The sequence below is a fragment of the Danio rerio genome, chromosome 11 (assembly GCF_049306965.1).
Source record: "Danio rerio strain Tuebingen ecotype United States chromosome 11, GRCz12tu, whole genome shotgun sequence".
Taxonomy (NCBI): Eukaryota; Metazoa; Chordata; class Actinopteri; order Cypriniformes; family Danionidae; genus Danio; species Danio rerio.
Window position 1 is genome coordinate 41760001 of NC_133186.1, and position 25228 is coordinate 41785228.

Sequence of the window (25228 nt, forward strand, 5' to 3'; positions counted from 1 at the left end):
AAGTGATCATACATGAAACCCCTGGGATCAGGACAGGTATCTGATGTTAACTAATATAAAAGTGATCATACATGAAACCCCTGAGATCAGGACAGGTATCTGATGTTAACTAATATAAAAGTGATCATACATGAAACCCCTGGGATCAGGACAGGTATCTGATGTTACTGTATATAAAAGTGATCATACATGAAACCCCTGAGATCAGGACAGGTATGTGATGTTAACTAATATAAAAGTGATCATACATGAAACCCCTGGGATCAGGACAGGTATTTGATGTTACTGTATATAATATAAAAGTGATCATACATGAAACCCCTGGGATCAGGACAGGTATTTGATGTTACTGTATATAATATAAAAGTGATCATACATGAAACCCCTGGGATCAGGACAGGTATCTGATGTTACTGTATATAATATAAAAGTGATCATACATGAAACACCTGGGATCAGGACAGGTATCTGATGTTAATATATAAAAAAGTGATCATACATGAAACACCTGGGATCAGGACAGGTATCTGATGTTACTGTATATAATATAAAAGTGATCATACATGAAACCCCTGGGATCAGGACAGGTATCTGATGTTACTGTATATAATATAAAAGTGATCATACATGAAACACCTGGGATCAGGACAGGTATTTGATGTTAATATATATAAAATTGATCATACATGAAACACCTGGGATCAGGACAGGTATCTGATGTTAACTAATATAAAAGTGATCATACATGAAACACCTGGGATCAGGACAGGTATCTGATGTTACTGTATATAATATAAAAGTGATCATACATGAAACACCTGGGATCAGGAGAGGTATCTGATGTCAACTAATATAAAAGTGATCATACATGAAACACCTGGGATCAGGACAGGTATCTGATGTCAACTAATATAAAAGTGATCATACATGAAACACCTGGGATCAGGACAGGTATTTGATGTTAATATATATAAAATTGATCATACATGAAACACCTGGGATCAGGACAGGTATTTGATGTTAATATATATAAAATTGATCATACATGAAACCCCTGGGATCAGGACAGGTATCTGATGTTACTGTATATAATATAAAAGTGATCATACATGAAACCCCTGGGATCAGGTCAGGTATCTGATGTTAACTAATATAAAAGTAATTATACATGAAACCCCTGAGATCAGGACAGGTATCTGATGCTACTGTATATGATATATAAAGTATTTGACACAAAAGCCGTAGAATCGGGACAGGTATCTTAAGTTATAACAGTATTAATGTAATCTGAGAGGTATCTTAAGTTAATTTGTTTAATATAACATACACTGACTTCACATGAAACACCTGCGATCAGGACAGCTATTTAGTACTGCATATAAAAGGCATTTGACACGAAACCCCTGCGAATACGTACAGGTATCTGAATCTAACGGCTGTTTTCACAATCTGCGCATGATCCGTGACCTATGCAAATTCACAGATAGGCCACGCCCACTCGATGACGTAGTAGCGGTTACGCTGTACTGAAACCCCTGGAAAAAAGTGCCTGCCGTTTTCTTATAGCGTTTCTGCCCCTGAAAGCAGCTTCCTGTTTTCCCACAGGAAGTCCCGCCTCCGTCAGGTAAGTGTCACTCCGCCTGCACACACAGCGATGATCTCCATTTTCCCTGCAGTCTGTTGATGCTGTGAGTAATATCCTGGGCTGAAATGAGACGGAAATGACCGCGGCAGCAGCAGTTGCCAGCTGTGAAACTCCCAACAACACAGAGATAACAAGCAGGAGCTTCACGAGTCCTTGAGCCGTCCCAGGCCTAAAAAAACTCCAGCCAATAACGTACTGTTAACCTGTGTTGTCACTCACGTTTCGGCCAATAAGAAACAACCTAGCAACAGCAACCACACAGGTATTTTGCAGTCTTATGCCTTGCACATTGCTTCAAAACTATTATTTAATTTAATTTTATTTAACAAATTATTTGCAAATTATTTACTTTTTATACATTCGTTTTTTTAATTCATTAATTTTTCTTGTAAGACATTTTCTTTTTGGCTTAGTCCCTTTTTTAATCAGGGGTCGCCACAGCGGAATTAATCGCCAACTTATCCAGGATTTCTTTTACGCAGCGGATGCCCTGCAACCCATCACAGGGAAACATCCATACACTACCATTTACACACACACACACACACACACACACACACACACACACACACACACACACACACACATACACTACAGACAATTTAGCTTACCCAATTCACAAATAAAAGAAAAAAAATCAAAAGGGGGGCTAATTCTTTTGGCTTCAACTGTGTGTGTGTGTGTGTGTGTGTGTGTATATATATATATATATATATATATATATATATATATATATATATATATATATATATATATATATATATATACATACACACAGTTGAAGTTGGAATTATTAGCCCCCCTTGCTTTTTCTTTTTTTAAAAATGCTTCCCAAATAATGTTTAGCAGAGCAAGAAAATTTTCAGAGTATGTCTGATAATTATTTTTTCTTCTGGAGAAAGTCTTATGTGTTTTATTTCAGCTAGAATAAAAGCAGTTTTGAAAAAAAAAAAAAAACATTTTAAAGTCAAAATTATTAGCCCATTTAAGCTATATATTTTTTTTGATCTACAGTCTACAGAAAAAAAACATCGTTATTCAAAATTGCCTAATTACCCTAACCTGCCTAGTTAACCTAATTAACCTAGTTAAGCCTTTAAATGTCACTTTAATCTGTATAGAAGTGTCTTGAAAAATATCAAGTAAAATATTATTTACTGTCATCATGGCAAAGATAAAATAAATCAGTTATTAGAAATGAGTTATTAAAACTATTATGTTTAGAAATGTGTTGAAGAAATATTCTCTCCATTAAACAGAAATTAGGGAAAAAATAAACAGGGGTGGGGAGGAGGGGGTTAATACTACAGGGGGGCTAATAATTCTGACTTCAACTATATATATATATATATATATATATATATATATATATATATATATATATATATATATATATATATATATGAGAGAGATTTATTTTAAATTTTATTTATTTTGTAAAACGCAGTTGTGTTTTATTGTTCATAAAAAAACATTTAGAAGATTTTATTTTAACACAAAATCAATGTTTCAGCAGTATAAGAATGAAGAAAGTCATGTATGTTTCCTTCATAGCAGGGGTGCCCAAACCTTTTCTTATGAAGGGCCAGAAACCAAACTTGAGTCTAGTGGGCCAAAGGTAAATACACAGCAAATTCATCAGAGTTAAATTCTCGGTGTTGAAGCATTTCAGAGTAAAGTGTTGACGTTAAAGAGTTAGATTTTGATAAATGAATATAATAAGAGTTAGAATTGATTTTATTCAGTGCGAAATCAAGGAGTTATCTTTTCAACACTTGGTGGTGTTATTTCCAACATCCGGGAATTCATGCAGCCCCAGTCACTGAAGAATTTTCCAGACGCCATTTTCCATCTGAGGTTTAGAACAGCAACTGGTGAGTCAAACTACCTAAATGTTGGTATTTTACTGACTTTCTTTAATGAAATACAGTTGTAAACATATTAAGTTAATAACTTTAGAATAGAGTGACAATTTTAAACTTTTGCGGTTCATTCATGGTCGTTTGTGTATCTAGCTTAACTGCATTACTATTGACTTCTTTTCAAGAATGTTTTTATATATCACGCATACATAGTGCATAAAAACATCAAATGTACATGTTCAACACATTTCTGTCACGCTTAATGCCATTTTGTGCGTTGTTCCCATCTGTAAAATAAAATCGACACTTCTCCTTTAATTCGAAGCAAACTAGCGAGGGAATCCCCGGAGCCGCCTAACGTTAGCCTACTCTGCCCGGATGCTAACGGCAACACAGGACGGTTTCCATAAGCTCTGGAGAGTTTCTGAAACATATCTGGTGAGTAAATCAACATATGCTTACTTGTAAAAGGCTTCCTGACTGAAATATATGATTGTTTGTTAGTCGTGTACGTTAATTTGGTTATTTTAAACACCGCGGCCCTTTTAAAATGGTTCATTCGTGGCCATCCATATACCGTTACTCCATAGACTCGCGTGATAACGTACGCTTGAATTATATGAAGTGTTGACAACCATTAAAGTCGGAATGTTAAAATTAATGTCTTTAAATGACCGCGTTTGCACTTTCTCAGACATTTAACGTTACAGAAGTCTCCCGGAAGTTGCGGGACTAACGTTAACGTTATCCCGCAAATGCACAGAGACTCCCAGATGCCCAAGTAGATGCCCGCAAATGAATGATAATCTCCCGGAAATCGCGCGTCTCCCGCCCGGTCATTAAACACTTTGCACACCCCTCTCCACCGCATCCCTCCCAGCTCTTCAGGTACGTCGCGCGCAAGTCACCCCCACCGCTCTTCAGGTACGTCGCGCGCAAGTCACCCCCACCGCTCTTCAAGTACTCATCTTTTCCGCTACCTCCCGCAAATCAACTCTGTATCCCCCGAAAATGACTTTTCCCAACTCGGGATGTCTGACGTTAGTAAGTTAGGCTATTTCTGTTGTCAGGAACATCTTAGTCAAGCTTTTTCTCCCGCATGATATTGTGCTTAAACTATAGGCTAAACTTAGCATGTACTGTACACAACATTTCCGTTTTATTAAAGACAGTTTCGTTTTATTTACAGCCACCTGTCTGTAAAATTAATCAACTGATTCATATTTGAGCAGCCTAATGATGATACAGGTTTGATTTGTAGATTTATCAATAATCAACATCTGAATCAAAAGATATCTGAAAAAGTGTGAGGCATACTTTGTGATGTTCATCTCTCTTTTTTATCTGAAGGTTATGCATATGTGTTAGATACAAATGTTTTGTTGTTTTTTAATAGCCACAGTTCTCTATACAATAACACAAGACCCTGTGACGGTGGCTGATTAGAGACGGATGGTGTATTTCCAGAGTTGGTGAAATGACCAAGCACACCTTCTTGGTCATATGTGGTGATAATAATGAAGGTATGTTTGATAAAGTTCTGTATTTGTTTCACAATAAGCTGAGAGGGTATTAGAGCATTAGAGAATAACAAATGACATGAAGGTGATAAGTTTTGTATTGGGGGTGAACTGTTACTTAAATAATGTTTTGCTCTTTACTTTGCACTTTTCCTCTTCTGCTTATCCTAATATTTTAGATTATATTTGGACCTGAAACATCTGCTAGACTCCAGGATAGGTGGCGTCAATACTGGACCTGAAAGGGCCTAACAAGTTGAATCTGGTAAAGAAACACGCACGCACACACACACACACACACACACACACACACACACACACACACACACGCACACACACACGCACGCACACGCTTACAGAAAACTGTAAGTTTATGAATATTTTTTACACTGTGGCCAATATTTTGGGGAAGTCAGCATCACTAAATGATATAAAACATTTTAAGCTCCTCTAAATTTTGCTCCAAGTGATGTGTTAAATTGAGGATTCTGGACAGACAGCTGCCTGTTTTTCCAGTTCTAGTCATAGTGGTTAACCTAATTGTTTTTGTAGATCCAACAGTGATATATGTGCTTTTTCTACTTTTCCATATCCTGTCACCTCAACCAGCTGGGAGAGTCAAGTTGTGGATCATCATGAAGATTTTCAAAAGGTGAGTTTAGATTTCTTGAATGTTTTATTTACTTTAAATGATCTTTTAAATATATCATAGAATTTGATTGCAATTTGTTTTTGTTTTCAAACATTTTTCTTAGTCATGCTGGAGTCTTGAAGAGTTCTTAGATGAGCATCACCCTATATCCGTGCACCAGGAACCACCAGACGAGCGATCAGCAGCTACTACATTGTCATGGATAAAAAGGTCATCCTGTGGCTGGGAAGCACTTCATTCACAGGACATGCTTGATGAGATTTCCTAGCTCCAGTTTGTTTTCACACAAGTTTACAGCATTTATACCTTCATTTAAACTGCTGTGTTTGATATGGAGGACCAAGGAAACACCAGGGGCCTCATGTACGAAGACTTGCGTGGAAATCTTACTAAAACATTGCGTACGCACGAAGCTGTAAATGTGCGTACGCAGAAAAAAATTCAGATGTATGAAACACTGCGTACGCCGAATCTCACGCATATTCTTTTGTACATCTGAATGAACGTGAAACTGAGCGCAACATGCACGAGCACAAAACCCCTCCCTGCCTCCTCCCCCGTATGAATATGCTAATGACTATGCTAATGGCAAAACCCAACGAAAAAGCAACGGCAAAATCAAGCAAAAAGAGAAACTTTGAACAGAATGTGAATTGGAGGTGCTGCTTTCGGAGGTAGACCGGAGAAAAGCGGTGTTATTTGCAAGTTTGTTCTCCGGAATTAACAACAAAAGAAAAAAATAGAGTGGGAGAGTTTAGCTGATACGGTTAACACAGTTGGGTCTGAACATCGCACTGAGTGCATTTAAAAAAGAAGTAGTCTGGTTTATAACTGAAAAATGTTGCAATACCCTAAGCGGTCTCAGTGGCGCACCTCATAAGAAGCATGAGATCATGTACAGACAAATTTGAGCGTAAACTCGGCTCGAATCCAGCGTCTGATAAATTCTTTCTTCTTTTTTCCCCCGCTACATATCAGATTTTGCCCACTATTTATCAAGAGAAAGACAAGTAGGAATCATCAATAAGTTTGTGCATCATATTTTATTTGCACATTTATTGAATGGAAATGTTTCTGATTCACGCATGCAAATTCATCTTCAGATAGTGTCTTTATAGCAATGTGTGTGCGGTAGATTGCTCAGATTACATTGCGACTGCTGCAATTTGCGCTTTAATGTTTAGCTGGTCAACTGTATGGTATGGAAATCTTACATACCTACTATATGAACCCGTCTCATACAGCTGCCATTGCAAGGATCAGACACTTTGTAGAGAAGAATTTAACACAACTGCCTCTAGGAGTCGCCAATGGAAATAAAACAGACACGCACAAAAAATGTGCGTACGCCTGCCAGAAAGCTGCCGTGAACCTGCGCACATTCCCACGTTCAGTTCATTGTTAGTAAATCCAAACGTGAGCGATTCTGAGCGTGAAACCTGGCGTACGCAAAGTTTTTGTGCGTACGCAGCGTTGATACATGAGGCCCCAGAAGTGAAAGATTTGCACGCCAAGTTGTTTAAAATGTAATTTCAGAAGAAAACTATGCGTTCAAAAGAAAACTATGAGTGACGATATATTGAACTTTCAAATTGCTCTGATGAAACATCAAGTTTGGACCAAAGGACTAAAACAGCCTTTTTGAGCACTGGTCATACATATTTTGTTAATACTGTTGATACTAATAAAACATTTAAAGCATATTTGACATTGTTGCATTTTAAAAACTGAATGAATTGTTGAAGTGGTGAATGTTTTCAAATAAAATGTTTTTTCTTTTGTAATTTACAGTCTATTTGACCTTTTTACCATATTTACACTCAAGAGAGTTGAATAAAAAAAACAATATATTACACCAGGCGGTGTTAAATATAGTTACATTTTTTAACTCTGCCCAGAGTTAAAATTAACCCTTACTTCGGTGTCAATATGCCGACCCTTTTGAAAGTGTTGATTTAACTCTGTTTTGAGTGGACCCCATGAGACACTTTCAAAGTGTTGAAATTAACACCCATAGAGTTGTTTTGGGTCCCCATATTTTGCTGTGTATAGTCGCCATGGGTATCTTCCTAAATAACTTAATAATATTTTTTAAATTACTAGAAAACATTGCTTTATATTAACTAATGCAGCATCATATATTTTACATTTTTATAATGAACTTATAATTTCTTGAACTTAGAATTTATAACAGAATGAAGTTACAGTAGTTTTTGCTTTGATTTGCTCCCCGATGTCTTCTGCATAGTCCTCTATCTGTCGAGTGACAGTATTTACATTTTTAAAAATCTGATTCATTTAAAACATTTCATTGAAACATTTAGGGCCCTATCATACACCCGGCGCAGTGTGGCGCAAGGCGTGACGCAGTAGTCTTTTGGTAGTTTAAGCTTGGCGCAAGAGTCGTTTTGAGGCGTTGCGCTTCGCTGTTTAAATAGCAAACGCATTAGCGCTCATTTGTGCGCCCATAGGCGTTCTGGTCTAAAAAGGGAGGCGTTCTAAGGCGGAACGCTGTCGCGTTATTATTTTGAGAAACTATAATACATTTTTCATTAGACCAAAACTAACCCGGTCTAAACTCCGGCGCAGAGTTGCGCCTCGCTTACACACTGCTTAATACGCACAAGAGAGCAATAGGCAAATATCTTTACATATGAAAAAATGTAAATATTAAGGATATATATATATAGTATATAATAAGAATAAATATAGAATATAAATATAAAGGATTAAAATATTACAAAACATATTATTTTCTAGCCTACATAAATATGAAAAACCACTGCTTTTATGTCTTCATCTCGGGAGGCTTTTTCAGTTTATTCATAACAATTTGCTTTTGTATAATGTTATTATTATTAGCAGTATTATTTATTATATCCATATTTATATTTGTTTTATTAAAAACATGCTTCGATTTGCCCACCTGTAAGGTTTTAGACCATATGGGGCAGCATGTGTTTTAGGATATAACTCAGGTTTTTGAACACACTTCGTTATTATTATTCATTTATTCGTTTGCTGGAAATTAGAACTGAATTTAGAAATAGTTTTGAAACGAATATTTGCGCTTAACAAACAAAAGTATTTATTTATAGACTAATTGATGTCTGTGCGTAAAGGTTTCCCTATCCAAGAGTGAAAGTGAAAGTGATCCATTATCTCTCATTCTCACGCAGTAGATGCTCTGTTTAACAGTTTTCTGTTACAAAACTGCTTACTGTTAACTGTTTACTAGTGAAATGCTCAGTTTTTCCACTTAGACTTACTTTGCGTCCTGTAAATAGCGAATGCGCTCTTGGCGCGACGCAGCTGACTCTTAAAGGGAATAGGAGATGAGACTCTAATTGGTTTATTCTTAAAACACACCTATAACTCATTAAGAAAATAAACTCAACCCTTTTAGACCATGCGCCGAAGCGCAAGGCAGATTTCCCATCCTTAAATTAGGAAAAACGCGCTCTGACACGCCCTGAAAGCATTTGCGCCCTGCGTTTTGCGCTCTGCGCATGGACCGTCAAAATAGAGCCCTAAATTGCAGTTTGCCTTTTTTGTAGCTCAGCAGTAAAACAAAAATCCAATAAAAAAAAGTTTACGTCAGATGGGATGGTGGGCCAAATGGAAGGTTACAATGGGCCAACTTTGGCCCACGGGCTCTACTTTGGGTGTCTCTGCATTATAGAATAAATATAGTTCAGTAATATCTAGTAAGTTTAAAATGAAAAGCTAGAAAAATCTAGTAAATTTAGAGAAACTCAGTTTTCAAGGTGTCTTTTAAATTTTTTTCTCAATTAAGTTTTTAACGAATTTGTTAAAAATGTGTACTTTCACGCTCAAATTTCATAATAGTTAGTAGTTTGCCTTGTGTTGTTTTCTGCACTCACAAATTAATTTTAAATGCACTACAAAAAATGTGATTTTTTTTTTAGATTTGGTTTTTTAACACGCTGTAAATGGTAGACTAATCACAACGGCCATCTGATTGGCCATCTGACCAATCAGAGCAGAGCAGGCACTTGGAAAGGCGGAGCTGTAGAGACAGAATCCTTTAACCAACTGTTTCAGACACTGAGAGAAAAGAGCTGACACTGCATTGGATATTATGAGATAAGTACAGTATATTTTGATCTTGGATAGCTGTGAATCTATTGTAGGACACGTCTAAAAGGAGTTAGGAACTTTTAAAATAGCATAATAGGGCCACTTTAAAAAGTGTTTTTGCCCATTAGACTGCCAGAGCTCATTAATGTTAACTCAAACATACAATTATCCTCTCTGTGTGTTCTAAAAGGGAAAACCGCTTTCTACAGACAGCATAATGACAATGCTGGTCGAGATGCACATGAAACCGGTTACTCTCACAGAAAGGACATTTCTTTTAGTCCCACATTATTAGTTCCTCTCAGCGGGTCTGCAGATGTCAGCAGAGATGTGGTCAGCCTCTCCAGACGCTCGCTGTCATTTCACACAATTGCTGCCAGTTGAGGCTGCCAAAGAGCCATTTCAAAAAATTCAATCATACACCAAGTCCAAATGCATTAGGAAAGAGCTGCGTTATGATGTTTGTCATTTTCAGACCCTGCATGGGACATGATTTTGGAAGTTACTCTGGCCCTGATAGCATTGCCAAGATGTCCATTTCAAGGTAGCGATTTCCTCTGGAAGATGTCATTTTTAAGTTGTTTGTTTATATGCATTATGTCACTAAGACTGGTCTTGTCGTTTATTAGAAAGATGTTTTTGCAAGCATTGCAAATATATAGGGGGTGGGATATCCCTTATTTTCCCATCTCAATGTTGACACTTTAAAAAGTGGCTTCCACAATGCTTACAAAAACATCTTTCTAATATCCGACAAGACCAGTTTTAGTGACATAATGCATATAAACATACAACTTGAGCTGAACTGAATTGTATCGCATTGAATAGAACTGAATTAACATTAATTCAGTTTCTTTAGTCTGATAATATTAAAATGTCATTATTGGTATGCTGTCAGTTCTTCGTTTAATGGCTAACTTTAATTTTCTTTGTAAAAAAAATAAAATAAATAATGAAGGTGCTTTCAAACTTGACCAAAGAATAGATCAGAAATAAATTTAATTTCTGCATGACGCAAAGCATTAAAAAACAAATACAGAATCACAATTAATCTCTGTGCCATCCTGACAACATTTCTGTTCTGTATTATCATTGGAAATCTCAATGGTTCACTATAGCCTGAAAAAAATGTAAATAAAAAAATCTTTCACATACCTTTGGATTGGTATAGCAGTAAATTTTTGTGGTTTTAAAATCTTAAAACCGCGGTATACCTTGAAAACGATTATCGTCCCATGCCTAGTCCAAAGATGTGAATTTTTTTATTTTATTTATTTTTTTATTTATTTTTACACAGACCAGTCATTCATTTTGTATTTATTTATTTTTTATTTGTTTGTTTATTTTGGCCATTAGTTTTTTTATTAATTTATTTATACATGTATTTGTTTGTTTGTTTATATATTTAATTGTTTGCTTGTTATTTTTATGTATTTGTTTGTTTGTTAATATATGTAATTGTTTGTTGGTTTGTTTGTTATATTTATTTGTTTGTTAATGTATTTGTTTGGCTGTTTATTTATTTATTTATTTGACACATTTATATTATAATGTGTGTTAGAAACTATGTCCATGCACCTTAAATTGCCAACTTAAGTTAAATAAAATAATTTAATAATAATAAAGTCGATTAAACTGAACTGAATTTAATTAAATTGTTTATTTGGCTGTTTGTTTATTATATTTATTTATTTATTTTTATAATTTTTTTGTTTATTATTTATTCACTTATTTGTTTTTGTTTGTTTCTATATTTATTGGTTTATTTGTTATTTAATTAGCTGTTTGTTTTTTTATTAATTTATTTTAAATTATTAATTTATTTTTTTGTCACATTTTTTTTTATAATGTATTAGAAACTGTCCATGCACCTTGAATGGCCAAAAAAAGGTTAAATAAAATAATTTAATAATAATAAAGTGAATTGTACTGAACTGAATTTAATTAAATTGTTTATTTGTTTGTTTGTTATATTATTTATTTGTTAATTTTTTTATTTGGCTTTTTATTTGTTAATTTATTTGTTTATCATTTATTCATTTATTTGTTTTTGTTTGTTTATATATTTATTTGTTATTTATTTATTTGGCTGTATGTTTGTTTTTTTATTAATTTATTTTAAATTATTAATTTATTTGTTTGACACATTTTTTTTATAATGTGGTTTAGAAACTATGTCCATGCACCTTGAATGGCCCCCCCATAGGGTCAAATAAAGTAACTTGAACGGAACTGAATTGAATCACATCGAATTGAACTGAATTCACATTAAGCCACTTTAGTCTGATAATATCAAAATGTCATTATTGGTATGCTGTCAGTTCATGTCTTCATTTAATGGGTAACTTTAATCTTCTTTGTTAAAAAAATAATGAAGGTGCTTTCAATCTTGACCAAAGAATAGATCAGAAACAAATTTAATTTCTGCATAACACAAAGCATTAAAAACAAAAACAGAATCACAATTGATCTCTGTGCCATCCTGACAACATTTCTGTTCTGTATTATCATTGGAAATCTGGTTCACTATAGCCTGATTTTTATTTCTCTCAGATTTCCGTAGTGAATAATAATCCTCTTCCACCGTCTGATGGTGTCCTGCTTGGCTCACAGAAGATGGAAAGATGTCTCCATATGGCGTGGTCTGGTGTCCTGGGTGTGGAAGGGCACGTCTTTGTCATGCTGTCGTTCTCAGAGAAAGGCAGATCCTGGGAATGCCCGTGTGCCGTGGGTTCCCGTCGTCATGTGCCACTGTACCCGCTGACCTGATCACGTCAATCCTGACATTGTTCTAGGTTTTGCTGCTGCGTCGTCGTGGAAACGGTATGTTGCAAAATAATGGCATGTGAGAAGGAAGTGATGATAGTGATACGGGCATGGGAAAATTGCATTTGGGTGGTCTGATTGGCTGACAGAGTAATGTCACGTGCACTTAAGAGAGATGACACTATAGTTTAACAACAGCAGTCAGAATGAAATGCAAATTGCAATAATTTACATATTCTTTGAATTCAAACAATATTTGAATAATAAAATATTTTTTATTATTCAAATATTGAAATTTTGAATATTGACAGAACTTCTCTCATCTTCAGTATTGTTTGCATCTGCTTGTGTTTTGGCTGGATACTATGGTGTTACAAGGTTGCTTTTCTCAAATCATAGTTGCATAATCTCATAAAATTTATTTGACTTAATGTGCGTCACAAACAGCATACTTTCTGTGCCATTTTGTTGTATAATTAGTGTGTGTAGTGCATTCACACTGATGATCCTAAACAAAAATAAGGGGTGATGCACTTATTTAACCAATAAAAAGACGTGTGTAATGTTCATGTAGCGCAAGAGAAGGAACGATAAGGTGCTGAGGTTGGATTGTTATAAGATAATGTGAAAATCTCTCTGACCACTCATTTATTTAATATTTTAAATCAGTTTTTATTTATTTATTTATTTATTTATTTATTTATTTATTTATTTATTTATTTATTTATGTCATTGTTTATTAATTAACTTAATTTTTCATTGTTTATTTATTTCATTGTTTATTTATTTAACTTTATGTATTATTTTAATTAATTAATTAATTAATTAATAGGACCATAGGTTGGTGTTCCTGATCTTGTCAGGCCAGCGAATGTGTAGAATCTTTCTGTTGATGAAAGTCTGGATTCTTTGGGTGGTAGTTTAGGTTATCCTGCAGGTTTCGGCCCCGTACAACAATACTGACTTCACTTTTTTATAGTATTTGTATTTTCATGTATTTTCATAAACGTGAGTAGTTTTAGCTGTTTAGTGCTGTTTAATATCCTTAGTCATTTCCACATAGATTTGGAAAGTGACAAGGTAGATTTCTCAGATGAAGCATCTGTGCATCCCAATCATCACAAATACTGCAGAAGACCTATTGGAATCCACATGGAGACAAGATTCTTAGAGAAATCAGTCAAGTTTGGTGAAGGAAAAATCATGGTTTGGGGTTACATTCAGTATGGGGATGGCAACATCAACAGCCTGAGGTATCAAGACATTTGTGCTGCCCATTACATTACAAACCACAGGAGAGGGCAAATTCTTCAGCAGGATAGCACTCCCTCTTATACTTCAACCTAAAACAGGGCTCGAAATTGCGACCATTTTGGTCGCATATGCGCCCGAAAATTTATCTATGCGACCTCATAATATATATGGGAGCATTAGTGCGACTGCAGATAATGGTTGTAGTGCGACCTGTTTTGATTTTTTGTGAAAACGTGCTGAATCGCTCTTCACTGCCGCTATATTGGTTTATATTAGCTGTCATTCACTCAAGGTATTCCGCTGTCAGATGACAGGGAAGGAGCTTTTATGACCACGAGGAATGCAAACGGCTGAAGAGTAAAAACTTAAAGCACACAGGTTTACAAACCCCACCTAAAGTTGAGGCGCAGATAAGAGCGATCATAACACGTCACGTGGTGAATAATGATCCGCCAGCTGAGATCAATCGAGTACGCGCTTCTTGGAGAAGGCGCCCGAATCTCCATGCGTTGCATTCACTGCGTGTTCAGCGCAAATGTCCGCTAAAAGTCAAATCTAATACTGTACATATCATCGCCAAAGAAGCTCGCCTTTACTAAGTTTACACTGAAACTGCGGCTCATAACAAAGACCGGTATTGCGCCGATGGTTAGCGCAAGAATCTTGCGCTGCCTGCTCATAAAATAGGTCGGCTGACTCGCCAGCTTTTCCACTAACACAGAAAAATGAAGATCATCTCAGACTGAACCTTTAAATTGACACAAACTGAAACCAAAACTTTTAAAGAGTGATAGAAGTGAGACTTTACTTACTTTCTTTTGTCTATTCTTGTTTGAGGTGTATATTATTTTTATTTTTATTTACTGATGACTGCTTTGCAGCTTTCATCATTGAATTGAATGATTTATTATAATCTTTTGTTTGTTTTGTAGCAGAAATATTATTTATTAAATTGACATGCATATAAAAACAGCAGTACAAAATAAATATTTCTTACTGCAATGCTTCATTTTTGTTTGATGCAAACTATACAATTATTTTTCATAAAGTAACAGACTTTTTATAGCAGAAAACCTACATTCATGCACATTCAAGGCAGTATCATAATGAGAAATGGAATTCATTTGTTACTATTATTGTCATTTTCATTATTATTAATATTCTATAATTATTAGACATTCATTTTGGAATTATTGCACACAAATATCAATGTTTTCACAGCTTTAATTAGATAGTTGTTTCTGGTTTTTGTCAGTCCTATTAATGTTGTTTTAAAATACAATAAATCCTTTAAAAAAACAATTTGCAGCGGTGCTCATTCATTTTTGGTGGGTGCTCCTAAATTTTTTCTGGTGCTCCTAAAATTTTTTTGGTGCTCCTAAATATTTGAAGTTGGGAGCACCGGTGCTACCAAGTAAAAAAGTTAATTTCGAGCCCTGTAAAATATTATGTATTTTCATTATGTCAAAGACAAAAATAAATTTGTTATTAGAAATGAGTTATTAAAACGTTTATGTTTAGAAATGTGTTGAAAAAGTCTTCTGTGCCTTAAAAAGAAATTGGGGGAAAAAATGAAGGGGGGGAGGGGGGGTGGCTAATAATTCTGACTTCAACTGTATGTCCAAACATATGAACTATAATTTCATATGTTTTCATATTTCAATTTGGTATCTGCAGCAACTTATGCTTGAAAATTACCTTAATTCTCCAATGTGACAGTAAGTTTTTTAGCTGCAGTTGTTTAAGAACTTCCGTTTCAAAGTCAAGTTATTATTTGTTGCTGTTATAACTGGCATTGACGACAAGACTTTTGTCAGGTAGTATCTATAAATATAAACAATCAAGCCTGAAATTATTTTAACCTCTGGGTTTATATAGACAATATAATATATGTAATTTTCATATCATATAATTTGGAAAAGAAAGATGTTGAATAAATACTTTATGTTGAATAAATACTAATAATTTATATATATATATATATATATATATATATATATATATATATATATATATATATATATATATATATATATATATATATATACACATACACATACACATACACACATACACACATACATACATACATACATACATACATACATACATATATATATATATATATATATATATATATATATATATATATATAATTTAATATTCTTTAATATTACGTTATGTTTTAATAATTAACAGTATTATTTGAATACTATTTTAGTTTTTTATTTACTATTTAAATAAAATAAATAAAGTATATATAAAATAAATTTAGTATATGAATAAAACTATTTAATTTTTTTTATTTTATTATAATACGTTTATGGGTCAACATACGTGACCTTTTGTCATCATTTACTCACCTTTATGATTTTCTAAATGCACATGACTTTATGAAACCTCAAACCTATCATTTAGCATTTCACAGAGGAAATAAAAAAATGGTGCGGTAATGACAGGGGGTGAGAAAATAATGATGGTTTTTATTTTCGGGACTTCAAAATGTTACAGAGAACTTTTTGTCCTTGCAAAAAAAAAAAAAAAAAAAAAGGACCATGGTAACCATATTTTTTGCCAAAATACCACAGTTACTACAGTTAACCATGTACAACTATAATTAACATGGGATCTACTTCAAATAGTGTAAGAGTCTTTCTTTGATTTTGACTGCTTTGATGACAGTGCTTACCGCAGGTTTGATGCAATAAAAATAACTGCACTACCTTTGGTATTCTGACGGAAACTGTGGTTATCATGGTGCATTTGTGGAAAGGGTTCTGCTGTGCTATAAAAAGCATTATGTCTGTAATCTGTGCTGCCGCACCGGACATTTCTGGATATTTGTGGCCATTAATGTGTCTGCATTTATAATCATTGTTACTGCTCATCTTCATCATGCAAGATCTGTGCTTAAAAATTAAATAATCCAATTAAATTATTAAATTACGTAACGTTTTATAATAGTCATAATCTGGAAACACACGGTTCCATTTCTCCATTCATTCGTTCATTCATTTATTCATTCATTCTTTCTTTCTTTCTTTCTTTCTTTCTTTCTTTCTTTCTTTCTTTCTTTCTTTCTTCCTTCTTTTCTTTTATTCATTCATTCAGTTATAGTAATGAGTAAGTGATTGCTTGTAATCTGTTTTGTAAAATCAAATTATATATGATAAAAATTGTATCATATCACTTTTAAATTATATATATTTTAAGTCAATATATCACTTTCAATTATATAATTTTGTAATGATTTTTTGTATTTTTAGACAACAATTATTATTGATTAAATAGTTTTAAGAAAAGAGTTGTAGATACATATTTTATTTTAATTTAAGTTAATGTATTTACATTTTATTTATTTATTTATTTTTTTTTTACAGTCAAGCTGGGAATTATTTATACCGAAGGGATATAAATAATTTCAGGCTTGACTTTTATTTATTTATTTTATTTATTTATTTATTTAATGTATTTATTTATTCAATTATTTATTTATTAAAATATTTATTTATTTATGAACCATATTTTATATAAATCTAACAGATTATTTTCATTCATCAAATATTATTTTTAAGTCTAAACTCAAAAAGTGGGGTGACAGTTCAGAGTTTAATTACATAATTACAAATTTATTTTACTTAGTCTAATTACTTTATCTTTTTGTTTGCACTATTGATTTGATGGAAGAATGGATGGATGGATAAATTAAATGACTGACAAAATAAATAACTGGTGGGATGGATGGGTGGGTGGATGGATGGCTTGACTGCCGGATGGATGGACTGCATTGATTGACCAAATAAATAATGGATAGATGGATGGATGGATGCATGGATGGATGAATACATAGATTGATGCATGGATGGATGGATAGATTAACTGACTGATCAATTGACTGACTGATCGATTGACTGACCGAATAAATAACTGATGGATAGATGGATGGATAGATGGATTGATGCATGGATGGATGGATGGATGGATGGATTGATTAACTGACAGATTAATTGACTGACTGATCGACTGACTAACCAAATAAACAACTGATGGATGGATGGATGGATGGATGGATAGATGGATTGATGCATGGATGGATGGATGGATGGATGGATTAACTGACAGATTAGTTGACTGACTGATCGACTGACTAACCAAATAAACAACTGATGGATGGATGGATGGATAGATGGATTGATGCATGGATGGATGGATGGATGGATGGATTAACTGACAGATTAGTTGACTGACTGATCGACTGACTAACCAAATAAACAACTGATGAATGGATGGATGGATGGATGGATGGATGGATTAACTGACTGATCAGTTGACAGACTGATGGATTGACCAAATAAATAACTGATGGATGGATGGATAGATGGATTGATTAATTAAATGATCAAATGACTGACTGATGGATTGACTGACCAAATAAATAACTGATAGATGGATGGATGGATTGATTGATTGATTAACTAACTGATCAATTGATTGACTGATCGATTGACCGACCAAATATAAAAATAACTGATGGATGGATTGATGGATGGATGCATGGATGGTTGAATTGATTTAATGACTGACTGAATAAATAACTGATGAATGAATGGATGGATGCATGGATGGATTGATTGACTGACCAAATAAATAACTGATAGATGGATGGATGGATTGATGGATGAATTGATTGACGGACAGATCGACTGACTGACCAAATAGATAACTGATGGAAGGATGGATGGATTGATAAGCTAACTGATCGATTGATTGCCCATAAATAACTTCTTGATTGATTATTTTAATAACTATTTAATTCTCAACAAATTACTATAATAATAATAAATCAGAACAACCATGTTATCAATGTATGTTCTAAACTGCTAAAATAACTACATCTAAATAGTTAAACTACATCTTACTGTAAACGGAGAGTCTTTTCCTCCAGTGCATATGTGGGTCTTTGACTCCATCAGACTGTGTTCAGATCTCTCTGAGCCACAGCCTCGTTACTCAAGACCAGCAAAGCTGTGTAAACATCACAAAAATGAAAAGTTGCAGGATGTCCCATTTGGAACGTATTAGCTTTTTACTTCATAGCCTATGTTTAAATGATTACAGCCAAACCTAGGCGTTTGGCACTGGCAGGCTGCGCCGACCAAGGCCAGTTAACCTCTGGGGTTACAGAGCAAATCTTTCTGGTGGAGAGATGTGTTCGCTTCCTTGTGGAAAATGTACAGTTGAAGTCACAGTTATTCGCCCTCCTGTGAATTTAGTTTTTTTTTTCTTTTTCAAATATTTCCCTAATGATGTTTAACAGAGCAAGGAATTTTTCTTAGTATTTCCTACCATATTTTCTCTTATACAGAAAGTCTGATTTGTTTTATTTCGTCTAGAATGAAAGCTGTTTAAAAAAAAAAAAATTAAAACCATTTTAAGGTCAATATTATTAGCCCCCTTCAGCAATAGTTTTTTCGATTGTCTACAGAACAAACCATTGTTATACAATGACTTGCCTAATTACACTTACTTGCCTAATTAACTTTGCCTTTGACATGTTAGCCAGCACTCACTTCTGGGGCTTATCAACTTAGTTCTTGGTTTTCAGTTCTTACCGTCCTTCATGAATGTCGCTATAGTGTTTTAAAGTTTCCTCTTTTTTTTCATTTATTTTTATTATACTAATTTTGTCTTTGGTTTTTGTATATGATGTGACAATTTTTCATTAATATAAAATTTACAGTTCACAACTTCACACCATGAAAATACATGTATACTCTCAAATTTTATTAAATATTTTTAATGCAGTGGGAGGTATTATAATTATATTTGTTTTAAATTGAGTTTTATATCATATAATAATAATATGTATTAATATTTATTATGCATTATTTATTTATTATTTAATTTACAGTACAAACCATAAAATAAAATAAATAAATAAACAAAATAAATATTTTTCCTTTTTTTTTTGCAGTGGGAAGTATTATAAATAAATGAATCTTAAATTCAGTTTTAGATAATAATAATAATAACAATAATAATAATAATTAATATTGTTATTATTATTTAATTTATTATTTATTTATATTTGTATTTACAGTACAAACCATAAACTAAATGTATACTCTAAAATATTATTGCTATATTGTTATTGCAGTGAGAGGTATTATAATTATATTAGAGATAGATTCAGTTTTACAAAACAATAATATTTATTATAATTATAATAATAATGCTTTTAATATTGTTATTATTTTCTTCTTTTATTATGTGATATGGTTTGTATTCACATCGATATTTATTGCAGATGCTTGTAAATGGAACTGTTTTTATTTATTGTATTGTATGTGTGTGTATATATAAAGTTCTTCATTATTATTAAGTTATTCATTAATATACTGTTAACATTATTGTTGTTGTTGTTATCACTTCCTTCAATATTATGTGATTTGATATGCAGATTTGAATATATACATACATACATATATATATATATATATATATATATATATATATATATATATATATAATATATATATATATATATATATATATATATATAATATATAATATATAATATATATATATATATATATATATATATATATATATATATATATATATATATATATATATATATATATGTATGTATATATTCATTTTGAAAATATAAAGTATATAAAGTAGAATTTCAAATTATTATTATGGAAGTATGAGATATTAACATTGTAATATTTAAAAAAAATAATTGCAGAGTTTGTGATAATTATTAAATATTAAAAATGTATAAATATAGAGGACACATTATTTGTAAACAAAGATATCTCAAACTCTTGTTTATGTATAGATAATTATTAAATAATAATAATTTAGTTATTACTAAAACAATGAATTAATGAAGTCCAAATAATTGTTCCACGTATTGTTTTTTGAGCAGTGCTAAACTAAAGTAAAATCACTCAATGTTTGGCATCCATATTACAGTTTTCCCCTTAAGAAATCTCCTAATTAGCACACATCTCATTACAGGCTCAGGAGTTGTGCTCTTCACATTAGCATTGCTCTATTATACAACTGTATTTTCTCAGACTCTGTTAAAATGGCTGGATCGTGGCAATCTTGGATAAGAACCTCCTGCCGTTCGTCTACTAATTACCCTCGGCTGCGTCTCTGAGCGTTCTCTGCGTTTTCGATTTAATTTGATGTTGCTTTTAATCCTGATGTGTCAATCTTCATTCCTGCCTGAGCAGCTCTGGACCGAGTCCCAAATCAAACAGCACTCGCTTAAGCGGCCAGTTATGAACACACAAATTTTATTTATTTATTTATTTTTTTATGTAACCACCGTCATCTGGCTCAGAAGGTCAAGAGCGAACCCAGATCTCTGCGTTGATTTATAATTATGTTTGCAATGTAAAAATGTAAAACTGCATGTTTCACTAAAGATAACATCGATGTAAACTGGGACTTATTTTACTTTCAACGAAAACGTAGACATCCAAAATCATTAAGGGGAGCTTGCTGAGAATCCAACAAAAACGGGAAAAGTCACGGCAGATAAACACATTTTTAATGAAACTGCATAGCTCCGCTGTTTTCCTCCCCAACAGTGTAGGGTCTTGGCTTATTAGCTCCCATTAGACAAGCTCTCAGTTTTCCTGAGTTTATTTTGTAGTTTAATCATCTCGTTTGATGGCTTGTTAGGCTCTCTTCCAAACATCGCAAGACAACATTAATTCTCAGTCCAGCATCTATTTAAGCCATCTGTAAGGTCAGTTGACTGTATTTCATAACTCACGTTTATCTCATTCAGAAATCTTATCTCGGTTTTGTCATTAGCAGAAATTGCTTAAGGGTAATCAGTTGTGTCAAACCTTTTGGGCTTATTTTACGACTCTCCTAGAGTTAGATGGCGTTTTGAATCCATTCAGTCGATCTCCAGGGGCCTCATGTATCAACACTGCGTACGCACAAAAACTTTGCGTACGCCAGGTTTCACGCTCATAATCGCTCACGTTTGGATTTACTAACGATGAACTGAACGTGGGAATGTGCGCAGCTCCACGCCAGCTTTATGGCTGGCATACGCACATTTTTTGTGCGTGTCTGTTTTATTTCCATTGGCGACTCCTAGAGGCAGTTGTGTTAAATTCCTCTCTACAAAGTGTCTGAGCCTTGCAATGGCAGCTGTATGAGACAGGTTCATCTAGCAGGTATATAAGGTTTCCATAACATACAGTTGACCAGCTAAACATTAAAGCACAATTTGCAGCGGTCGCCTGTTTTCCCAATGTAATCTGAGCTATCTACTGCACGCACATTGCTATAAAGACACTATCTGAAGATGAATTTGCATGCGTGAATCAGAAACATTTCCATTCAATAAATGTGCAAATAAAATATGATGCACAAACTTATTAATGATTCCTAATTGTCTTTCTCGTGATAAATAGTTGGCAAAATCTGATATGTAACGGGGAAAAAAGAAGAATGAGTTCATCAGACGCTGGATTCGAACCGAGTTCATGCTCGAACGTGTCAAACCATATTGACATGCATCTTACGAGCTGTGCCACTGAGACTGTGAAAGAAGCTGCAACATTTTACACCTATAAATCACACTATTTCTTTTTTAATTCACTCAGTGCAATGTTCAGACCAAACTGTGTTAACCGCATCAGCTAAACTCTCCCACTCTATTTTTTTCTTTTGTTGTTTATTCCGGAGAACAAACTTGCAAATAACACCGCTTTTTCCAGTCTACCTCCGAAAGCAGCACCTCCAATTCACATTCTGTTCAAAGTTTCTCTTTTTGCTTGCTTTTGCCATTGCTTTTTCGTTGGGTTTTGCCAAAGTAGAGGCCTTAGCATATTTATACGGGGGAGGAGGCAGGGAGGGGTTTTGTGCTCGTGCATGTTGCGTTCAGTTTCACGTTCATTCGGATGTACAAAAGAATATGCGTGAGATTCGGCGTACGCAGTGTTTCATACATCTGAATTTTTTTCTGCGTACGCAATGTTTTAGTATGATTTCCACGCAAGTCTTGGTACATGAGGCCCCAGGTCTGGCAAGAACACTTTTAGCTTAGCTTAGCATAAATCATTAAATCGTATTAGACCGTTAGCTTCTCCTTCAAAAATGTGAAAAATAAACCATCTGTAAGGTCAGTTGATTGTATTTTGTAACTCTGAATTATCTCGCTCAGAAATCTTATCTTGTTTATGTCATTAGCTAGAATCGCTTAATTTTTTTTCAAGTTCTTTTTTTTTTTTTTTTTTTTGGAAAATGTCATATTTTACAACTCTCCTAGAGTTTAATAGTTGAGTTTTATCATATTTGAATCCATTCAGTCAATCTCTGGGTCTGACGAGAACGCTTTTAGCTTAGCTTAACATAAATCATTGGATCGTTTTACCATATTTGAATCCTTTTAGTTGATCTCTGGGTCTGGCATAAACCTTTTTGGACCATTAGCTTCTCCCTCAAAAATTTGAAAAATAAGCCATCGGTAAGGTCAGTTGACTGTCTTTCATAACTAAGAACTATCTCTTTCAGAAATCGTATCTCATTTATATCACATTTGAATCCATTCAGTTGATTTCTGGGTTTGGCGGGAAAACTTTTAGCTTAGCTTAGCATAAATCATTGAATCATATTAGACCGTTAGCTTCTCTCTCAAAAATGTGAAAATTAAACCATCGGTAAGGTCAGTTGAATGTATTTTATAACTCATAATTATCTCATTCAGAATTTTTAGTTTGTCATTAGCTAAAACTGCTTAAGGCTAATCAGTTGTATTAAACTTTTTTTTTTTTCATAAGTTGTCCTCTTTTAGGGGGGATATAGGCTTATTTTACAAGTCTCCTAGAGGTAATAGTTGAGTTGTATAATACTTGAATCCATACAGTCAATCTTTGGGTCTGGCGGGGACTTTTTTAGCTTAGCTTAGCATAAATCATTGAATCAAATTAGACCATTAGCTTCTCCCTCAAACAATAAATCAATAAATAAGCCATCTATAAGGTCAGTTGATTGTATTTCGTAACTCAAAACTATCTCATTCAGAAATCTTATCTCCTTTGTCATATTTTAATTAATTCAGTTGTCTTCGGGTGTGCCGAGAACACTTTTAGCTTAGCTTAGCTTATCTTAGCATAAATCATTTAATGGTATCAGACCATTAGCATCTCCCTCAAAAATTTCGAAAAATAGTTTCGATAATTTTCCTATGTAAAGCTTGAGTCTTCTGTACTGTCCTTGCGCGCTAAGGCTTTTTAGGTTAATATGGCTAGGAACTATGTTCTTATTCTGTCGGAACAATCAACGAACTTTGCAGCGGTACCATGACTAAAACAGGAGCAATGATTATATATTTTCATATATTTGACCATATTAGTAGCAACTTTTCATGTTCTGTCTGTAGATGTATCTCGAGAATAGCCCAGCTTTAAATAGGAATCTAAAATCTAACTTTTTTACATTTTTGAGCGAGATGCTAATGGTCTAATGCGATTCAATAGTTTATGCAAAGCTAAGCTAAATTTGCTCCAAACAAACCCAGAGATGGGCTGAATAGATTAAAAAGTGGTACAACTAAACAGTTAAACTTCAGGGGAATTATAAAATGAGTCTATATCCATAAAAAGTGGACTGTTCCTTTACGGCATGATGCACAAGTGCAATGCATCAATGTAGGAAAACACCATCAACGGCAAGATGGTAGCACTCCACATCATAGTATCTTCCTGGGATTTGATTAACAGCCCGTAAAATTCCTGTTGCTCACAAGATAAGATGTTTTATGTCTCCGTCCAAAAGAACTGCACAATTAAACTTTTTTGACAGGAATAAATTAGGCATGCGTAGGACCTGAATAGTCAAGCTTTATGGCTGTATTGGATAAGTCTGCTAAAATGACTTGGCTCCCGCTCAAGGATGCATAAATTGTCTGCCGCTTGGACAGGAAAACACAGCTTCTAGATTTATGCAACTGCATGGTGAAGTTTACAGGTTCACTTCAGTCGTTCATAACTCCTGGGCGTTTTATTAAGAGCTATTGCATGCTTTACACCAATTGTTCTCTGAGGAGCACGTTGCAAATAGTGACTGATGTCTTTAGTGTGAGGTTTTCAGTTAAGTTGTTCGTCTTGGGTTAAGTTTGAGATTGACTGATGATGCAAGCTAGTGTTGTTTATCAAGTTGGGGCTTGTAACGTGCAAGGGTCAAATGAATGGGAAATGGGTTTTACAAAATAAGATTTGGTTTATGGACTGCATATTAGCAAGAATGCATCAGTCTTCTTTAGGGTTCATTCAAACATGTAGTTCACTTCACTTAGCATTCACACTGTCATCTTTAAACCCACAAGGACCAAGAAATATGATGGGAATATGAATCTTTTCATTTTTTTTTTCTTTTTTGGTTCACA

At 33.7% G+C, this 25228-nt stretch overlaps 2 long non-coding RNA genes across 4 annotated transcripts in view; both read left to right on the top strand.

Moving 5' to 3' along the window:
• The first annotated feature begins 1479 nt into the window (after positions 1–1479).
• LOC110440109 (uncharacterized) overlaps positions 1480–25228 on the top strand; it is a 39755-nt gene continuing 16006 nt past the window's right edge. The window contains exons 1-3 of one of the 3 annotated variants that reach the window (XR_012387330.1): positions 1634–1907; positions 9609–10324; positions 12334–12603. This is a non-coding gene — a long non-coding RNA (uncharacterized lncRNA). Of the gene's footprint in view, positions 1908–9608; positions 10325–12333; positions 12604–25228 lie in introns of all 3 variants that reach the window. The other 2 variants (XR_012387332.1, XR_012387331.1) reach the window with 2 other exon arrangements.
• Positions 3482–7463, top strand: LOC137496732 (uncharacterized). Its single transcript, XR_012387311.1, has 7 exons — positions 3482–3519; positions 3833–3945; positions 4904–5030; positions 5207–5292; positions 5637–5679; positions 5783–6035; positions 7172–7463. It is a non-coding gene; the product is annotated as an uncharacterized lncRNA (long non-coding RNA).